The sequence below is a fragment of the Meleagris gallopavo genome, chromosome 7 (genome assembly GCF_000146605.3).
Source record: "Meleagris gallopavo isolate NT-WF06-2002-E0010 breed Aviagen turkey brand Nicholas breeding stock chromosome 7, Turkey_5.1, whole genome shotgun sequence".
NCBI classification, from domain to species: Eukaryota; Metazoa; Chordata; class Aves; order Galliformes; family Phasianidae; genus Meleagris; species Meleagris gallopavo.
The window spans coordinates 19,095,440-19,101,007 of record NC_015017.2 but is presented as its reverse complement, the minus strand read 5'-3'; the positions used below and the strand labels follow the sequence as shown (position 1 = coordinate 19,101,007).

Sequence of the window (5,568 nt, the reverse complement as noted above, 5' to 3'; positions counted from 1 at the left end):
TTGTAGGCTAGTATATATTCACAATATATTCATATTTTAGCAAAATGGCTTCTTTCTCTCAAATTCCTCAGAGAGATTGTGAAAGCTGAATTTTCTCTCGTCTCTATATTTTTCTATTTTTCTTTCTTTCCAGACAGACTGTTTTTCTAAGTTCCAAATGACTCGCTCTTTCTATCTACCCTTTACTCCCCCTGAGCAACACATGCGTATTTACTATCATAGTGATATATTAGAAATATGTACAACATAATACCTGTTACAGCAACAAAAATTTAGGTAAAATGTTCTAGAGAGAAGGCTATTAATCATTTATGTAAGGAATGTTCATACAAAGTTGATAAATAGTATTCTTTCAATTTCAGTGTTTTTCTTATTTTTTGTTTGTTTTTTTTTTGTTTTGCAAACATATATCTTTTTCTCAAAAGTAAGATTGAGTTTGTTTCTGTAGGTGTAAGGAGGAAAGGAAATAAAAATTCAACTGTTGTGTGAAGTTTGTGCCATGACAAATCATCATATCCAAAATTAAAACTGTTAAAATTACTTTTGGTGAATGCATTGTTTAAATTTCTATATGCAGTGCAAAAGAGCAAGAAAGGATGTAATCAGCTCAAAAGCAAAGGAAACCTGTAAAGCTACTAATAACTGAAACTTTACTACACATTCAGAAGAGAAGCCTGATGCACGACATCCAAGAGAAAGCCAGCAGGTAAAAACAGTGACATCAGCCAGGGCAGTTCACCCAGCTGTCACTAAGGCTGCAGACACTTCCCCAGAGAGAGGCAATCATTAACTTTGTAGTTAATAGCTCTCTCCAAGTTGCCACATCTCATGCAAACTAAGGAAATAAAAGTGTTCTAGACATATCAACCAACTGTTGGTAAATTTGTTTCTATGCGCTACTGAACATTTGAATTAAGATAATTCAATTAAATGACAGCTAGAGAAAGCCAAAGACACATAGAAGGAAAACATTTCTATTCTTTGTCGTCACTAAGTAGAATAGCCACATGCATCACTGAGACTATGGATTCTGCAATGCAGTGCAAGATGCATTAAAAAACTGGAGAGACAGTTATGGCAGTCATATTCAATAAAAGAGTGTTTGCTCAGACAAGTATATAGTATATTTTCAATGGCCTGATTAACCTACTGTATCTCCCTTACAAGTTTCTAGAGAATTTCACTGGTGACTTGAGTAAAGAAATTTGAAGTGAAGTGAGTAGAATTAACTACCATTCACAGGTTATATATTGTCCTTTTAAAAACATACAAAGTAAGATTCTCATCTAAACCTTAAGTTTTTAACCTAGACTTAAAGAGATTCTACTTCAAAGATACAATTCTAATACATAGATTAAAATTCACTTAGATATTTTCTTGCTTCCTCACTAAACATCCTTAAGCCTAAGGCCTTCCAAAAATTGTGATAATAAAAGACTTCCTACTCCCAAGAAAACTGGGACAGATAACAGCTGCCAGATTCATTCATCTTGTGGCATAGGTCTTCAAATATGAGAGCTGCATATCAGCCAAACACCTTCATATCTTTAAGCATCCTTTTCAGTTGCAAGCAAGGTGTTGACATAGGCAATAGATACTCCTCCACACCATCCAGTCACAAATCTGCTTAGCAGAGGACAGATCACAGATAGGATAAACAGGGTAAGCGTTGATATGTAACCATTCCCAAAGGAACAATGAGAGCTATTTGGAGGCTTTCATTTCATCTTCTTTTCAGTTATACATTAACAAAACTGTCAGGAAGATATGCAATCTCATCTCTTTTGAGTCCTTGAACCAAGAAGCTGTCTCAGCAAACTCAATGATCTTCATTATGAAATCCAGGATGACAAGAAGTCATTGGACTTTTGCAGCCAATAACCCTTATCTCTATTTGCGTTAGCTTTTTCCCAGCCACTAGTAATACCTAACTCATCAGTCAAGTGTCAAACTCACCAAGTCCTTTCAGGCGCCTCAAGGTTATTAACCTTCCCAGAACCTGCTATGCTTTTCCAACCAAAGGAGTGGGCACATTACTTTTAACAGAGCACAGGAGACAAGCACATTTTCACCTAACAATTACATTTCATCTCATTTTGTCAATATTTTACCTTGGGGAGTTAAATCTCCAGTACAGGAACCTGGTTTTAGACCAGACTGTTGTACAGCTCTCCACACTGTAAGATTGTTTGTTGCTTTCTCCTTAGGGCAGCAGTCTGCTAAATATAACACTGTCTCCTTTCTACTCAGCATTGGCTTCCACTCCTGGCTTTCCAGAGCCATAATGACAACCACTGCTAGAGAAGAGGAAATGCTGTACAGCCACTGGATGTTTTGAACTGTCTTTTGTATAGAAAGCTATAGAAGAAAAAAAAATGGAAGAAGCAAAAGTAAACAGAAAAATGATTTGTGAGCAGACAAACCATGTTTTTAAATAAATACTCATGCCTTGCAAGGTAAACAGGTGTTATTACATTCACCTCTTAAAGAACTCCTCAAGGCATAATAATGCCTTCATCATCTGACTTCAAATTTGACTTCTGGGTCTCTTTTGGGATTAAACTCTTTGAGGTAATGTTGTAAAAATACAGGGGCTACTTCAAAAGTAATTTCCCATTTTATTTTGTAGGTCCATGATGTCAGAGAGAGATGGTTGTGGTATGGCAGTAGTGGTTGAAACTTTGCACCAATATTCCATTACATTTTGTTGCCGTGTGACAGATGGCAGCAGAAGGGTGGTCTGACAAAATGGCGCCTGACATGGAAGTGTGTATGAAGTAACGATGTTTACGGAGACCAAACAGTGGATGTGAGTGCAGCGAGGTGGTGGGTGGTGCGTTTCAGTAGTTCGATGTGAAAGACAAGTTGTGTTCCAAATGGCCATGGACATCTGTCTCACTATGAAATGAAGAGCTCTTGTTCATTGTTGGCAAAAACGCATAACTAATGGTGGTAATTGGGATGAAAAACAGTGTCTTGTAGTTGAGAATTTGCTCTATCAATGAGTGTCATTGTGCTCTTTGTATCTGTTGTGGTTTCTGTGGAAATAAATAAGAGGCATTACTTTTGGAAGGACCTATGAACACAAAGCATGGAATTTTGTACTATCACAGTTCTAAGCTGAAGAGCCACTGAAGGGATGCAAATTTATTATGAAGCATTTGCCATTGCTAAACCAGGGCAAGAGAAGAAACAGAAATAACCTTTCCCTTCTGAGGCCTATCATCTAGCCAATGAACCTGACTTCCTCTGTAATGGCAAAATTTCAAGTCCTTTTATAGCACTCAAGCCCACTTATCTAACTAATTTTGCATTGCATGACTACTAAACTTATGAAATTGAAGTACACTGAGGAGCATGGCAGGGAGAATGCCAATGGTAAGAAATTCAAACCCAGTATATTCATGTATGAGAATAATAGTTTTCACCCTCTGCAAAATGCTTGAACCATTGGGATGAAATAAAGATTTGGCAAAAATTACAATTGCTTTTATGAGGGCTAACTTTGATTTCACATAGTCAGTTACGCGAGTTGCTGGATCTCCTCCCAGTTTTACCTCCTTTCATTCTGAACTCAGTCCAGTCCCTGTACTGACCCAGAAGACATCCTCAGCTGACTTGCATGACCTTAGTTTGTGCATAAGGGCAACGCAGTCAAACTGCCAGTGACTAAGTGTTCTCACCTGTGAAGAGCTAATTATAAGTACACCACCTGTATACTCTCAGCTAACAGAAAACATTGGTTTAACACCCTTCAGTTAAAAATTCAAAGTTCTTGAACTTGCTTTAGTTACAGTTTTTATTCAGATATTAAAACAGCCTGATTTGGGAAGTCAGAACTTCAAGTTTGCAAAACAGGACCTCTCTCTCGCTGTATCTACTTTATCCTTATTTTATTACCTAGGTGCTCTAGTCATCCATTAATTTAAGCCATGCGTAAGAAGACATGCATTCACACTGCTCTTTTACAATAGACAAAGCAACACAAGCCAGAGTTGGTGATATTTTGTAATTCACGCAGCAGAGGTGATTTTTCAATTTTGTTTTTGATTTCTTTTACTATAAAACTGAATGACAACTCCAAATTGCTGCCACTTCTCTTGCAACAGGATTCCTACAATCTATGAAAGAAGACAACCCATCTGATTTTCAGCAAGATATAGCATAGCATTACCTGTAAAGAAGCGATGAAGGTAGAGTAGCACTATTAAGTCCCATGTACTGAATTCTTTGACTAGGCATTACATTATGATGCACGCATACACCTGATAAGCTATCAAGACTCCTTCTCTTGCAATTCCCAACTTCTTAAACTTGAAGTCACCTCAGAAATCTGCTTTTTTTTTTCTTTTTTAAGATAAGTGGCAAAAAGCAGCCCAATCTACCAGAATGAAGCAGCAAAATCTAGCAAAGTGAAGAATTAGTAGATACTGATGCAAGCTTTAGCCCAGTTAATAAGAAACTCAGATATCTAGACTTCAGATACCCAGACTATGAAAAACTATTTTCTATTTTGTGATATTCTTAATTACAGAAATGAACTGTAAAATAATTTAATGTAAATTATACCATGTGAACAGTACAATGACATAAATTTTGCTTCTTTAACCGACTTAAACACTAGAACTTCCTATGCACGTAAACAATTACTGTGTTTAGAAAGAAATCAACAAATATATCTTCTTTCTTTTGGGCAACATTTTACAAACATAAGGCCGCCAAAGATCTGCTCTACAAAATACTTTGTTTCCTTAGATCTTACAGTGCTGAACTGTGCAGCTCCTGACTGCACAGCTGTTAATCATAAAAACATAATGAGAGGGATTAACCTGCAGCTCTGCCCTACCAGATGGGAGCAATGCGGTACTGGATGAGGATTTAATGCTGTTTTAGATTAACAATTCAGTGCTGCAGTATCAACCTGGAAGGTACAAACTGATCAGAGTCCAAAAACGCATTCCAAATCTTTTCCTACTTTTCTGACCTCTGTAACAGTACAGCGTGTATAATCTCACTCAACAAACATTAATAAACCAGAAGTTGTGCAAATAAAGCAAATTAGAAAACAATCATATTTCTTCAATACACCCAAGAAGTCCTGCAATTGGCTTTTTATTGTTGTTTTGCAGATTTTCGGGAAAAAAAAAGTGCTGAATTTGATGACACTGATGACTAGTAGTTCCTAAATTTGCACGGAAATTAAATGACTTTTTAATTTCTCTCCTCACAGCCCCCATCCTCCCAGATGAGGCAGCTCCTTGACAAAACACTTCCCAGTTTCAGAGGATTCTTGAGCACTAGCTCTAAAGTAAGCTCAAGCACAAACTTTGAACAAAACTTTTCCCCACAAAGGGGTGGGCTTCACGGCCGCAGACCCCTCGATACCGACCAAGCTCCGGCGGCTGCAGCAGTACTACCCCCACCGTCCCGGCCCCGCCGGGGACTTACCGCCGGTGAGCAGAGCCAGCGGAACGGCGATCACCGTGATGACAACGGCGACCCCGACGAGTCCCAGCAACCACTTCAGGAAGGTCTGTAAAGGGAAGTCCCGTCAGGACCGCCGCCCAT

The 5,568-nt window shown here is 38.2% G+C and overlaps 1 protein-coding gene across 1 annotated transcript in view; it reads right to left on the bottom strand.

The window, feature by feature from the left end:
- The window catches only part of LOC100547273 (prolyl endopeptidase FAP), a 61,883-nt gene that overhangs the window by 47,274 nt on the left and 9,041 nt on the right, over nt 1–5,568 (bottom strand). The gene's annotated exons all lie outside the window — the stretch shown is intronic.